Below are 15,122 nucleotides of genomic sequence, written 5' to 3'. Positions count from 1 at the left end.
TTACACTTACCCTTAGCCTAACCCTCGCCCTTACCGTTACCCATACCCTTATTCTTACCCTTACCGTAACCCTTACCTTTACACTTACGGTTACCATTAACCTTACCCTTACCCTAACACTTATCCTTAACCTAACCCTTACCCTAAACCTTACCCCAACCCTTACCCTGACCCTTACATTTAACCTAACCCTTACCCTAAACCTTACCCTTACTCTTAACCTTAACCTTACCCTTAACATTCACCTAATACTTACGCATACGTTTTCCTGACTTTAACCCTAAAACTAACCCTAACCATTACCCTAACACTTAACCTTACCCTAACCCTAACCCTTACTCTAACCCTTACCCTGATCTGTACCCTTACCCTTACCCTTACCCTTATACTCACCCTAATTCTTACCCATACCATAACCCATACCCTAACACATATTTGTACCCTTAACCTTACCGTTACCCTTAACCTTACCCTTACCCTTGCTCTATCCGTTACCCTTACGCTTACCCTTAACATAAACCTTACCCTTAACCTTACCCTTACCATAAGCCATACAACAACACTTACATGTACACTTACGCTTGCACTTACCCTAGCAATTACTCGTACAATTACCCTTAACCTTACTATTAAGCTAACCCTAAACCTTACCCTTATCCTAACACTTACCCTTATCCTAAACCTTACCCTTTCTGCTACACTTACCCTTTCCCTAATTCTAAACCTTACCCTAACCCCTCACCCTTAGAATATACATATATTTACCCTTTACCTAAACCTTTACCCCAACCCTTACCTTGACCCTTACATTAACCCTAATCCTTACACTAAACCTTACACTTACTCTTAACCTTAACCTTAGCTGTAACCTAATACTTACTCTTACGTTTCCCTCACCCTAAACCTAAAATTAGCCTAACCATTACCCTAACACTTACCCTTACTCTAACCCTTACCATGAACTTAAGTGTAAGTGTTAGGATAACGGTAACCTTAAGGGTGACCCTTAAGCTTATCCTTAATGTTTATGGTTAGGTTAAGGGTAATTGTACGAGTAATTACTAGGATAAGTGTAAGCGTAAGTGTACATGTAAGTGTTGATGTATGGCTTATGGTAAGGGTAAGGTAAAGGGTAAGGTTTATGTTAAGGGAAAGTGTAAGAGTAACGGATAGAATAAGGGTAAGTGTAACGGTTAAGTGTTAGGGTAATGGTTAGGGTTAATTTTAGGATTAGGGTGAGAAAAATGTAAGGTTAAGTACTAGCTTAAGGTTAAGGGTAAGGTTAAGGTTAAGAGTAAGTGTAAGGTTTAGGTTAAGGGTTAGGGTTAATGTAAGGTTCAGGGAAAGGTTTGGGGTAAGGTTTAGGGTTATGTTCAGCTTAAGGGTAAGGGTTGGGGTAAGGTTAAGGGTATGGATAAGGATAAGTGTAAGGGATAGGGTAAGGGTAAGGGTTAGCGTAAGGGTAAGATTAATGGTAAGGTTTATGTTAAGGGTAAGCGTAAGGGTAACGGATAGAGTAAGGGTAAGGGTAACGGTAAGGTTAAGGGTAAAAATATGTGTTAGGGTATGGGTTATGGTATGGGTAAGAGTTAGGGTAATGTAAGGGTAAGGGTGAGTGTAAGGGTATGGGTCAGGGTAAGGGTTAGAGTAAGGGTTAGGGTTAGGGTAAGGGTAAGTGTTAGAATAATGGTTAGGGTTAATTTTAGGGTTAGGGTGAGGGAAACGTAAGGGTAAGTATTGGGTTAAGGTAAGGGTAAGTGTAAGGTTTAGATTTAGGCTAATGGTAAATGTAGCAGAAAGGGTAAGGTTTACGATAAGGGTAAGTGTTAGGGTAAGGGTAAGGTTTAGGGTAACATAAAGGGTAAGGATTACGGTAAGGGTAAGGGTACGGGTAGAATTTGTTAGAATATGGCTTATGGTAAGGGTAAGGTTTAGGGTAAGAGTAAGTGTAAGTGTATGTGTAAGGGTACGGGTCATTGTAAGGGTTAGAGTAAGGGTTAGGGTAAGGGTAGGTGTTAGGGTAATGGTTAGGGTTAATTTTAGGGTTAGGGTGAGGGAAACGGAAGGGTAAGTATTAGGTTAAGGTTAAGGGTAAGGTTAAGGTTAAGAGTAAGTGTAAGTTTTAGGGTAAGGGTAAGGGTTAATGTAAGGGTCAGGGTAAGGGTTAAGGTAAGGTTTAGGGTTAGAGTTAGGTTAAGGTTAAGGTTTAGGGTAAGGGTAAGTTATATGTATAAGGATAAGTGTAAGGGTAAGTGTTAGGGTAAGTGTAAGGATAAGGATAAGTGTACAAGTCAGGGTAAGGTTTAGAGTTAGGATTAGGGTTTGGGTTAGGGTAAGGGTAAGTGTTAGGGTAATGGTTAGGGTTAATTTTAGGTGTATGGTGACGGATAAGAAAGGGTAAGTAGTAGGTTAAGGTTAAGCGTAAGGTTAAGGTTAAGAGTAAGTGTAAGTTTTAGGGTACGGTTTAGGGTTAATGTAAGGGTCAGGGTAAGTGTTTGGGTAAGATTTAGGGTTAGGGTAAGAGTAAGTATATGGGTAATGGTAAGGGTAAGTGTTAGGGTTAGGGTAAGTGTAAGGTTTAGATTTAGGCTAAGGGTAAGTGTAGCAGAAAGGGTAAGGGTTACGGTAAGTGTAAGTGTAAGGATAAGGTTAAGGTTTAGGCTTACGTTAAGGGTAAGGGTAATGCTTTGGTAAGGGTAAGATTAAGGGTAAAGGTAAGGGTTACGGTAAGGGTAAGGGTACTGGTAGAAGTATGTGTTAGAGTACGGCTTATGGTAAGGGTACAAGTAGCTCCCCCCCCAGAGACAGGACCCAAAGGTGTACAACCAGTTCCCAACACCCCTGAGACACAGGCCCCAACCGCCCCCCCAGACACAGCGACCCAAATTCTACAAGCAGCTCCCAACCCCTGCCAGGCAGGCCCCCTACCCTATACAAGCAGCTCCCAACCCTCCCCCCCCCCCCCCCCGAGGGAGGCCCCAAAGTTGTAGAGTCAGCTCCCAACCCCCTCAATGCTGGCCCCTAGGGTCTACAAGCAGCTCCCCCCTTGCCCCCAGATACCGGCCCCCAGACACAGACCCCAAAAGCCTAATCACAGGCCCTGAACTCTAGAGGCAGGCTCCAAAACCCAGGACAAAGCCCTAGTGGTTCGAGACAGGGCCCAAATCCCAGACACAGGCCCCAAACGCTAAACATATGCCAAAAAAAGTATTAGTGCTGGTGCCAAATGTTACAGACAGGCCCAAAAGCCCGAGATGCTCAAGGCTGAGACGTAACTTGGCTTTCTGAATTACTGGAAAGCAGCTTTCATTCTCAGATAATTGTGTGCAGGCTGATTAAGGAGGTATTGGGGAGGCAAGGACAATCCCCAGACAAGGACTGTATATCTCAAAACAAGACACTGGAACTCATGATAAGGAAGCGGCAGGCGGACAGAGAAACGAATGTAAGGACTATAACTCTCGAAACTGGACATTGGAATTCATTATAAAGATACAACAAACGGGAGAATTGGCAACAACCAGCTCTTGCAATTAAGAAACATGCCAATTCAGCAGATTCCTGACCAAAGGTGAAAAGTACGCTGTGAGGAAGACTCGGGGTCTTCCTCCCAAAGACCCCTGCCCACGTCCCAAAGACCCCTGCCCACAATTCTTGGAAGGCTCTGCGCAGGCGCAAGGTGCCAAAAGGCTAATTAGCATGAGAAGCGAGGGAAGGCGGGGATAGGTAATGCATATGTATAGGTGCTTGTAGAATATTGATAGATTGATTGTATAAATTCAAGACTGCTTTCTGCTTTGGGTATGCACGATAGGTGGAGAGATCCCCCGTGCATCCAGCGCTGCAATAAAGAATATACCACTTAAAGGAATTTCGGCTTCGATCTTTGAATCAATTTGGCGACCCAGATGGGACAACCTCTCTGCCGGACTGCAGGACCTGCTGGGAACAGGACTCCCTAGGGTACCCCCGGGATTTCCCGGAGGGACTCCTCGACTCACCGGATCACTGCGGAGGCAGACAAGGACCCCATCATTGTAAGTGAGTATATTCTTTATTCTGGTTTGGTTTTCTGGTAGACCGGTCATCTGGAACTGTCTGTAAGTCAGAAGGTGATCTTCTGCGAGGCAGTGTTTGGTATATACTTTGTGGTTAGCACCATAAGTACATGTTTGGGGACCTTAAGGAAGGAGCTCGCTTTAAGGTCCATCTGGAATTGTGTTGTCTATTTCGGTTTTCTGACTCATGGAGTATGGTATTTAACTCTGGTTATTGTTACTGTGATTTTGGCTATTTTCCTGGTGGTAATAGTAGGTTCGTGGCATTGTTATAAGAAAGATATTGTTACGGTGTTACACAGTTCGGTTTTCTGACTTATCGCATGTGGAATTTGACTCTGACTATTGTTACTGTGATTTTGGCAATATTGCTGGTAATAGTAGTTTTGTGACATCGCTACTGAAAGATATTGCGTGCCCGTATTTTTGTGAGTGATACGTTTTGTGATACGCTTTTGTAAGTAACATGTGTATTCTGAAAGTGTAAACTGGAAACTGGGGGGGCAAACAAGCAGTGAAATTTTAAAGAAAAGTGTGTTAGGATGTGTTTTAAGTCACTGGAAGGATATTGGAGGATCTGCCGGTGGAAGTGTGAACAGGAAAACATTGATAAAATATCGTAATCAGTGGTGGCCGCTTTATAAGCTGGAATGTGGAGAAAAGTGGCCCCTAAATGGAACTTTAAACTATAATATTTTGCTACAGTTAATGTTGTTTTTTGAGAAGCAGAACAGGATGAAATGTTGTATACTGATGTTTCAGCATCTTGGTGGGAAAAGGTAGGGAATTAAGTTGGCCCCTGACTGAACCTTTGATGTTGGCATTAGAGAAGTACAGGCTGGAGAAAGATAAAGGAAGTGTTAAAAGGGTTGTTGAAAGTGTTAAAGGTGTTTGAAGTTGAATGAGCAGGGAAAGAGGATGTAGGAATGTTAATAGTTCTGCCTCTGCCCGAGGCAGAGATCTTAAAATCATGGGTGTTAGCCCTTTAGGGCAAAGGGACCATGATCGGTCCGAGAGAGTTGTCACAGAAACAGAAAAGAGGTACACTCTTAAAACAACCTGAGTTCATGTGCGAGCTCAGATTGCTGATGGGACCGTTCAGGGAACTGTGGACAATTGCATTCCCCTGACCGACCCCCACTAAGACCCGAATCATCCTGAAAATCATGAACGGTTAAGTAAATACTAAAACCTGGATGAATTGGGAATTGAGAATATGCTTCCAACAAGGTCTAAAAGAAAGCCCTATGGAATTTTTGGACCAACTCTGAAATGTAATGAAAATAAATAAATAAATAAATAAATAAATAAATAAATAAAACAAAACGGTTTGGACCTGGCTTTGGAGGACAAATTGACTAGCCTTTTCCTAGGGTAATCAACCCCTGATTTCCACAGGAATAACGGGGATCTGGGGAATCTACCCTAGCGGATCCTCCACTGGTTATAATGAAGCTAGGGGAGGAATGGAAGTGAAATTTCTTATTGCTATGGGGCAACGTATTCAGTTCTAAATCAAGCATTAATGCCTTCACAGAATTATTATGTTAGGGTAAAAGGTGTGTCATGGTTTAACCCGGCCGGCAGCTAAACACCACGCAGCTGTTCGCTCCCCCTCCCCCTCCCTCTCTGGGACGGGGGAGAGAAATGGAAAGTGAAGCCTGTGAGTTGAGATAAAGACAGTTTAATAAGACAAAATAATAATAATAATAATAATAATAATAATAATAATAATAATAATAATAATAATAATAATAACAATAATAACAACAATAATAATAATACAATGATGATAATAGTACCACTACTAATAATGTGTACAAAGAAGTGATGCACAATGCAATTGCTCACCACCCGCTGACCGATGCCCAGCCTAACCCCGAGCAGTCCGGCCCCCTCCCCCTGGCTAGCCACCCCTATGTATTGTTTAGCCTGACGTCAGATGCTATGGAATACCCCTTTGGCTAGTTTGGGTCACCTGTCCTGGGTCTGTCCCCTCCCAGCTCTTACTGCACCCCCAGCCTGCCTGTTGGCAGGACAGAGCAAGAAGCTGAGATGTCCTTGGCTTGCTATAAGCATTGCTCTGCAACAATTGAAACATCGGGGTGTTATCAGCACTCTTCTCATCCTAAGCCAAAACATAGCATTCTCCCAGCTACTAGGAAGAAAATTAACTCTGTTCTAACTGAAACCAGGACAAGGTGTAACCGAAAAGGCTTATTTTTGTGAACCTTTGAAGTACAAATTAGGGAAACAATGGGGCATACACAGATTTTTATCTATGCCTAGCTCCTCATGGGCACTCTTAGGTAGAGATTTATTAGAGCAAGTAGGAGCAGAAATTGTCTTTGAAAAAGGGAAAATGGAATTAAGAACAGGAGAAGAACAACTAATAAATGTGTTAAGCTTGGCACTAATACAAACTGACCCTAAAAGTGAAATACCTTTAGAGATCACAGATCAAGTATGTCCAGGAGTTTGGGCTACCGAAGTCCCTGGAAGAGCTAAAAATGTGACCTTAATAATTATTAAATTAAAGCCAGGAGAGAAACCCGTTAAGGTTAAGTAATATCCTTTGAGGACAGAAGATAGGAAAGGAATTAAAGAGATAATTGATCAGTTTTTACAGTATGGATTATTGATTGAATGCGAATCAGAATCCAATGCACCCATATTGCCAATTAAAAAGGCAGATGAAAAAGCTATAGGCTAGTTCAGGATTTGAGGGCCATAAATAAAATCACTGAGGATATACATCCAGTAGTGGCAAACCCTTATACTTTGCTGACTAAATTAAAGAATAGTCAAGTCTGGTTTACCGTACTGGATTTAAAAGATGCCTTCTTCTGCCTAGGCTTAGCCACAGAAAGCCAAAACCTATTCGCCTTTGAATGGGAAAATCCCGATTCAGGCAGAAAGACGCAGCTTACGTGGACATTACTACCTCAAGGATTCAAGAATAGCCCCACTATTTTTGGAAACCAATTAGCAAGGGAACTCGAAACATGGATACCTCCGGACACTGAAGGTGCTTTGTTACAATATGTAGATGATCTCTTAATAGCTACCGAGACTAAAGGGAGTTGGATTCAATGGACTATAAGTCGTCTTAATTTTCTGGGTTTAAATGGATATCAAGTCTCTTGACAGAAAGTCCAGCTGGCTCAACAAAGTGTGACCTATCTGGGATTTGACATTTCGGAAGGACAACGAGAACTAGGAACTGAACATAAGGAAGTCATTTGCCGGACTCCAGAACCTCAAATGGTAAAGGAGCTACAAAGCTTTTTAGGAATGACAGGTTGGTGTCGCCTTTGGATTTATAATTATGGACTATTGGTAAAGCCTCTATGTGAATTGATAAAGATTAACCAGTCAAAGTTAGTCTGGACTGGAGAAGCACAAAAAGTCTTTAAACAACTTAAACAAGAATTGATGATTTTGAAATATCAAGCAATATTGGTAGAACAGGACGACGTGGAAATTGTGATAATTCATATTGTGAATCTAGCCTCTTTTCTTAGTGATGCTCCGGCACAAGCTGTGATTCACGATTGTTTAGAAACTCTAGAGACTGTGTATTCCAGCCGACCAGACCTTAAGGAGGAGCCCATGGAAGATGCGGAAGAAACTTGGTTCACGGATGGGAGCAGTTTTGTTACGCAAAGACAACGTAAAGCTGGATATGCTATAACAACTACTCAGCAGGTAATCGAGTCTAAGCCTTTACCCCCTGGAACATCAGCTCAAAAGGCGGAGATAGTTGCTCTCACGAGAGCATTGGAACTGGCAGCGGGAAAAAGGGTAAATATTTGGACAGATTCTAAATATACATTCGGCGTGGTACATGCTCATGGAGCAATTTGGAAAGAACATGGATTGCTGACCGCTCAGTGAAAACACAAAGTATGCTGAAGAAATTTTAAAATTGTTAGAGGCTGTAAAACAACCAGAAAAGGTAGCTATCATGCATTGTCAGGGACACCAAAAGGGGAACACCGATTTTGAAATTGGAAAATCGATTGGCAGAGGCTAAGCAGGCAGCTGAAATAACTGAGGTGAAGGCATTGTCTTTGATACCAGACGGTAAAATCCAAACTATATCCAAATTATACAAAAGAAGACTTAAAATTAATTGAAGATTTGAAAGGTAAAATGAAACCAGATGGATGAGTATATTTAAAAGATAACCCCATAGTAATACCCTCTAGTTTGACATGGCCCATAGTTCTTACAGAACACAATAAAACGCATTGGGGAGCTGGCACACTGCATAAGAGCCTGAGTCAGACATTAGTGGGACGATATGATAAAACAAGTAACTCAACAATGTAGCATTTGCTTACACAATAACCCCAATACCAAGGATAGAATAAAATTTGGAATAATCGGTAAAGGAAATTATTCGGGGCAACAGTGGCAAATTGATTTTTCAGAACTCCCTAGAAAAGGGGGGTATCATTATTTACTGGTTCTGACTGACACGTTTTCAGGAAGGCCTGAAGCCTTTCCCTGTCGAACAACCAAAGCAAGAGAAGTGGTTAAAGTCTTGTTAAATGAAATAATACCATGCTTTGGGATTCTAGTAGCAATGTCTTCTGATAGAGTTTCACATTTTTGTGCACAAGTGGTAGACCAGATAAGTAAGATTCTAAAGATAGATTGGCAACTGCATACTCCTTATAGACCACAGGCAAGTGGACAGGTAGAAAAAATGAACCATTTAATTAAACAATAAATAGCTAAAATTGGATAAGAAGCTAATTTGTCATGGCCTCAATCCCTCCCTTTAGCATTACTTGGAATTAGAGTTAAACCTAGAATAAAAGGAAATTTGAGTCCCTTCAAAATCTTATATGGAAGGCCATAGCAATTTCTATTTAGTGGAGAGGACCTAACGCAGTTAGGATCAGAATATTTATATGCTTATATAACTGAACTTCAGAAACAATTAAATAAAGTACATACATTTGTTTTAGGGACCAGGGCTAGAGGGTTGGATCAACCAATCCACCCCTTTAAGCTCGGGGATTATATATATATAAAGACTTTGTCAGGACAACCCGTGCAGGAAAAATGGAAGGAAAGTGGATGGGACCACACCAAGTATTACTGACAACACACACCGCCATTAAGATTAAGAAGCAAGCAGCTTGGATCCACAATTCAAGGGTGAAGAAGGCCCCGGCGAGGATATGGACCACCACTCCAATTGGACCAACAAAATCACGGTTTTCCAGATCCTAATGATTGCAGGGGTGCGGTTCTCGGATTTGGGGTGGGCAACTTGGGATGAGAATTTACACCTGACCTTAATACAAACAATTTCTCAAGTAACTAATAAGACGAACTGTTGGGTATGCACCCATCTGCCACAGCATGGGAATAAGGGTGTATCGTTAATTGGGATTCCCTTGCCTGCAAACTTATCTTGGACTAATTTGTGGGAAAACACATCTTGGGGTCGAAAATATTAAGCAGTTCTGGAACTAGAAGTGAGTAGCTTCTTGCCGTTAGAATCCTATTATGTGTGTGTACAAAGGTGTAACCCGCCTAAGGGTATAGGAAAACAGCATTGTATAAATACGGATACTACTTATGTGGGAAATCAGACATCTTGTAATTGAACAATTGATATTAGTACGACTAGCGGCTGGGCAAATTCAACCAGCTGGACGGTTCCAGAAGGAAAAGGGTGGTATTGGCTATGCAATGATACAGCCCGTAAGGTCTTGCCTGAGAATTGGAAGGGAACTTGCACTCTTGGAGCGGTAGTCCCCAATATGACAGTACATGATGTAGTGCCTCGAGGTTACTTGAGAAATCATATCCGGAGAATCAGATGAAAAATTAACAATCCATTGGTAGAGAGACACACCCCTTTTCATAGTTTTGTGCGATGGTTTATCCCATGGTTAGGAGTGAGTGAATTGGAAAAGGCAATAGTTAATATTTCTGCAATTATAGAGAAGTTAGAAAACAAAATTCTGGATGCTATAAAGGCTCAACAAGAAGAGATATCTAGTTTATCACAGGTAGTATTCCAAAATCGGATGGCCCTAGACTTGTTACTGGCCACTCAAGGGGGAGTCTGTACAGTAATAAACACAAGTTGTTGTATGTATGTAGATCAGAGTGGAAGGATCTCTACCGACCTGGAAGAAATATGGAAGCAGACCAGGATCCTACATGAGATCAGTAAAGATGATCTTTCATGGAGTTTTAGTGAACTATGGACTAAGTTAACCTCCTGGTTGCCCAATTTCCAATGGTTGAAACAAGTATTCATTGCTCTAATCGTATTAGTAGTGTTAGGAATATTTGTGTGCATGTTGTTTAGATGCCTGCTTTGTTGTGTTACTGTAAATAAAGAAAGTATCTGATGCAAAAGAATTTGCATGGGAAAAGAAAAGGGGGGATTGATTAAGGAGGTATTGGGGAGGCAAGGACAATCCCCAGACAAGGACTGTATATCTCAAAACAAGACACTGGAACTCATGATAAGGAAGCGGCAGGCGGACAGAGAAACGAATGTAAGGACTATAACTCTCGAAACTGGACATTGGAATTCATTATAAAGATACAACAAACGGGAGAATTGGCAACAACCAGCTCTTGCAATTAAGAAACATGCCAATTCAGCAGATTCCTGACCAAAGGTGAAAAGTACACTGTGAGGAAGACTCGGGGTCTTCCTCCCAAAGACCCCTGCCCACGTCCCAAAGACCCCTGCCCACAATTCTTGGAAGGCTCTGCGCAGGCGCAAGGTGCCAAAAGGCTAATTAGCATGAGAAGCGAGGGAAGGCGGGGATAGGTAATGCATATGTATAGGTGCTTGTAGAATATTGATAGATTGATTGTATAAATTCAAGACTGCTTTCTGCTTTGGGTATGCACGATAGGTGGAGAGATCCCCCGTGCATCCAGCGCTGCAATAAAGAATATACCACTTAAAGGAATTTCGGCTTCGATCTTTGAATCAATTTGGCGACCCAGATGGGACAACCTCTCTGCCGGACTGCAGGACCTGCTGGGAACAGGACTCCCTAGGGTACCCCCGGGATTTCCCGGAGGGACTCCTCGACTCACCGGATCACTGCGGAGGCAGACAAGGACCCCATCATTGTAAGTGAGTATATTCTTTATTCTGGTTTGGTTTTCTGGTAGACCGGTCATCTGGAACTGTCTGTAAGTCAGAAGGTGATCTTCTGCGAGGCAGTGTTTGGTATATACTTTGTGGTTAGCACCATAAGTACATGTTTGGGGACCTTAAGGAAGGAGCTCGCTTTAAGGTCCATCTGGAATTGTGTTGTCTATTTCGGTTTTCTGACTCATGGAGTATGGTATTTAACTCTGGTTATTGTTACTGCGATTTTGGCTATTTTCCTGGTGGTAATAGTAGGTTCGTGGCATTGTTATAAGAAAGATATCGTTACGGTGTTACACAGTTCGGTTTTCTGACTTATCGCATGTGGAATTTGACTCTGACTATTGTTACTGTGATTTTGGCAATATTGCTGGTAATAGTAGTTTTGTGGCATCGCTACTGAAAGATATTGCGTGCCCGTATTTTTGTGAGTGATACGTTTTGTGATACGCTTTTGTAAGTAACATGTGTATTCTGAAAGTGTAAACTGGAAACTGGGGGGGGCAAACAAGCAGTGAAATTTTAAAGAAAAGTGTGTTAGGATGTGTTTTAAGTCACTGGAAGGATATTGGAGGATCTGCCGGTGGAAGTGTGAACAGGAAAACATTGATAAAATATCGTAATCAGTGGTGGCCGCTTTATAAGCTGGAATGTGGAGAAAAGTGGCCCCTAAATGGAACTTTAAACTATAATATTTTGCTACAGTTAATGTTGTTTTTTGAGAAGCAGAACAGGATGAAATGTTGTATACTGATGTTTCAGCATCTTGGTGGGAAAAGGTAGGGAATTAAGTTGGCCCCTGACTGAACCTTTGATGTTGGCATTAGAGAAGTACAGGCTGGAGAAAGATAAAGGAAGTGTTAAAAGGGTTGTTGAAAGTGTTAAAGGTGTTTGAAGTTGAATGAGCAGGGAAAGAGGATGTAGGAATGTTAATAGTTCTGCCTCTGCCCGAGGCAGAGATCTTAAAATCATGGGTGTTAGCCCTTTAGGGCAAAGGGACCATGATCGGTCCGAGAGAGTTGTCACAGAAACAGAAAAGAGGTACACTCTTAAAACAACCTGAGTTCATGTGCGAGCTCAGATTGCTGATGGGACCGTTCAGGGAACTGTGGACAATTGCATTCCCCTGACCGACCCCCACTAAGACCCGAATCATCCTGAAAATCATGAACGGTTAAGTAAATACTAAAACCTGGATGAATTGGGAATTGAGAATATGCTTCCAACAAGGTCTAAAAGAAAGCCCTATGGAATTTTTGGACCAACTCTGAAATGTAATGAAAATAAATAAATAAATAAATAAATAAATAAATAAATAAATAAAACAAAACGGTTTGGACCTGGCTTTGGAGGACAAATTGACTAGCCTTTTCCTAGGGTAATCAACCCCTGATTTCAACAGGAATAACGGGGACCTGGGGAATCTACCCTAGCGGATCCTCCACTGGTTATAATGAAGCTAGGGGAGGAATGGAAGTGAAATTTCTTATTGCTATGGGGCAACATATTCAGTTCTAAATCAAGCATTAATGCCTTCACAGAATTATTATGTTAGGGTAAAAGGTGTGTCATGGTTTAACCCGGCCGGCAGCTAAACACCACGCAGCTGTTCGCTCCCCCTCCCCCTCCCTCTCTGGGACGGGGGAGAGAAATGGAAAGTGAAGCCTGTGAGTTGAGATAAAGACAGTTTAATAAGACAAAATAATAATAATAATAATAATAATAATAATAATAATAATAATAATAATAATAACAATAATAATAATAATAACAATAATAATAATACAATGATGATAATAGTACCACTACTAATAATGTGTACAAACAAGTGATGCACAATGCAATTGCTCACCACCCGCTGACCGATGCCCAGCCTAACCCCGAGCAGTCCGGCCCCCTCCCCCTGGCTAGCCACCCCTATGTATTGTTTAGCCTGACGTCAGATGCTATGGAATACCCCTTTGGCTAGTTTGGGTCACCTGTCCTGGGTCTGTCCCCTCCCAGCTCTTACTGCACCCCCAGCCTGCCTGTTGGCAGGACAGAGCAAGAAGCTGAGATGTCCTTGGCTTGCTATAAGCATTGCTCTGCAACAATTGAAACATCGGGGTGTTATCAGCACTCTTCTCATCCTAAGCCAAAACATAGCATTCTCCCAGCTACTAGGAAGAAAATTAACTCTGTTCTAACTGAAACCAGGACAAGGTGTAACCGAAAAGGCTTATTTTTGTGAACCTTTGAAGTACAAATTAGGGAAACAATGGGGCATACACAGATTTTTATCTATGCCTAGCTCCTCATGGGCACTCTTAGGTAGAGATTTATTAGAGCAAGTAGGAGCAGAAATTGTCTTTGAAAAAGGGAAAATGGAATTAAGAACAGGAGAAGAACAACTAATAAATGTGTTAAGCTTGGCACTAATACAAACTGACCCTAAAAGTGAAATACCTTTAGAGATCACAGATCAAGTATGTCCAGGAGTTTGGGCTACCGAAGTCCCTGGAAGAGCTAAAAATGTGACCTTAATAATTATTAAATTAAAGCCAGGAGAGAAACCCGTTAAGGTTAAGTAATATCCTTTGAGGATAGAAGATAGGAAAGGAATTAAAGAGATAATTGATCAATTTTTACAGTATGGATTATTGATTGAATGCGAATCAGAATCCAATGCACCCATATTGCCAATTAAAAAGGCAGATGAAAAAGCTATAGGCTAGTTCAGGATTTGAGGGCCATAAATAAAATCACTGAGGATATACATCCAGTAGTGGCAAACCCTTATACTTTGCTGACTAAATTAAAGAATAGTCAAGTCTGGTTTACCGTACTGGATTTAAAAGATGCCTTCTTCTGCCTAGGCTTAGCCACAGAAAGCCAAAACCTATTCGCCTTTGAATGGGAAAATCCCGATTCAGGCAGAAAGACGCAGCTTACGTGGACATTACTACCTCAAGGATTCAAGAATAGCCCCACTATTTTTGGAAACCAATTAGCAAGGCAACTCGAAACATGGATACCTCCGGACACTGAAGGTGCTTTGTTACAATATGTAGATGATCTCTTAATAGCTACCGAGACTAAAGGGAGTTGTATTCAATGGACTATAAGTCGTCTTAATTTTCTGGGTTTAAATGGATATCAAGTCTCTTGACAGAAAGTCCAGCTGGCTCAACAAAGTGTGACCTATCTGGGATTTGACATTTCGGAAGGACAACGAGAACTAGGAACTGAACATAAGGAAGTCATTTGCCGGACTCCAGAACCTCAAATGGTAAAGGAGCTACAAAGCTTTTTAGGAATGACAGGTTGGTGTCGCCTTTGGATTTATAATTATGGACTATTGGTAAAGCCTCTATGTGAATTGATAAAGATTAACCAGTCAAAGTTAGTCTGGACTGGAGAAGCACAAAAAGTCTTTAAACAACTTAAACAAGAATTGATGATTTTGAAATATCAAGCAATATTGGTAGAACAGGACGACGTGGAAATTGTGATAATTCATATTGTGAATCTAGCCTCTTTTCTTAGTGATGCTCCGGCACAAGCTGTGATTCACGATTGTTTAGAAACTCTAGAGACTGTGTATTCCAGCCGACCAGACCTTAAGGAGGAGCCCATGGAAGACGCGGAAGAAACTTGGTTCACGGATGGGAGCAGTTTTGTTACGCAAAGACAACGTAAAGCTGGATATGCTATAACAACTACTCAGCAGGTAATCGAGTCTAAGCCTTTACCCCCTGGAACATCAGCTCAAAAGGCGGAGATAGTTGCTCTCACGAGAGCATTGGAACTGGCAGCGGGAAAAAGGGTAAATATTTGGACAGATTCTAAATATACATTCGGCGTGGTACATGCTCATGGAGCAATTTGGAAAGAACATGGATTGCTGACCGCTCAGTGAAAACACAAAGTATGCTGAA

At 41.6% G+C, this 15,122-nt stretch overlaps 1 long non-coding RNA gene across 1 annotated transcript in view; it reads left to right on the top strand.

The window, feature by feature from the left end:
* The first annotated feature begins 887 nt into the window (after positions 1–887).
* The window catches only part of LOC311428713, a 132,932-nt gene continuing 118,697 nt past the window's right edge, over positions 888–15,122 (top strand). The window contains exon 1 of the long non-coding RNA XR_014687830.1: positions 888–2,181. This is a non-coding gene — a long non-coding RNA (uncharacterized lncRNA). The remainder of the gene's footprint in view (positions 2,182–15,122) is intronic.

This window comes from Aythya ferina (genome assembly GCF_964211825.1).
Source record: "Aythya ferina genome assembly, contig: HAP1_SCAFFOLD_119, whole genome shotgun sequence".
NCBI lineage: Eukaryota > Metazoa > Chordata > Aves > Anseriformes > Anatidae > Aythya > Aythya ferina.
Note: the sequence above shows the minus strand (reverse complement) of the source record. Positions and strands in the feature narration are given on the sequence as shown.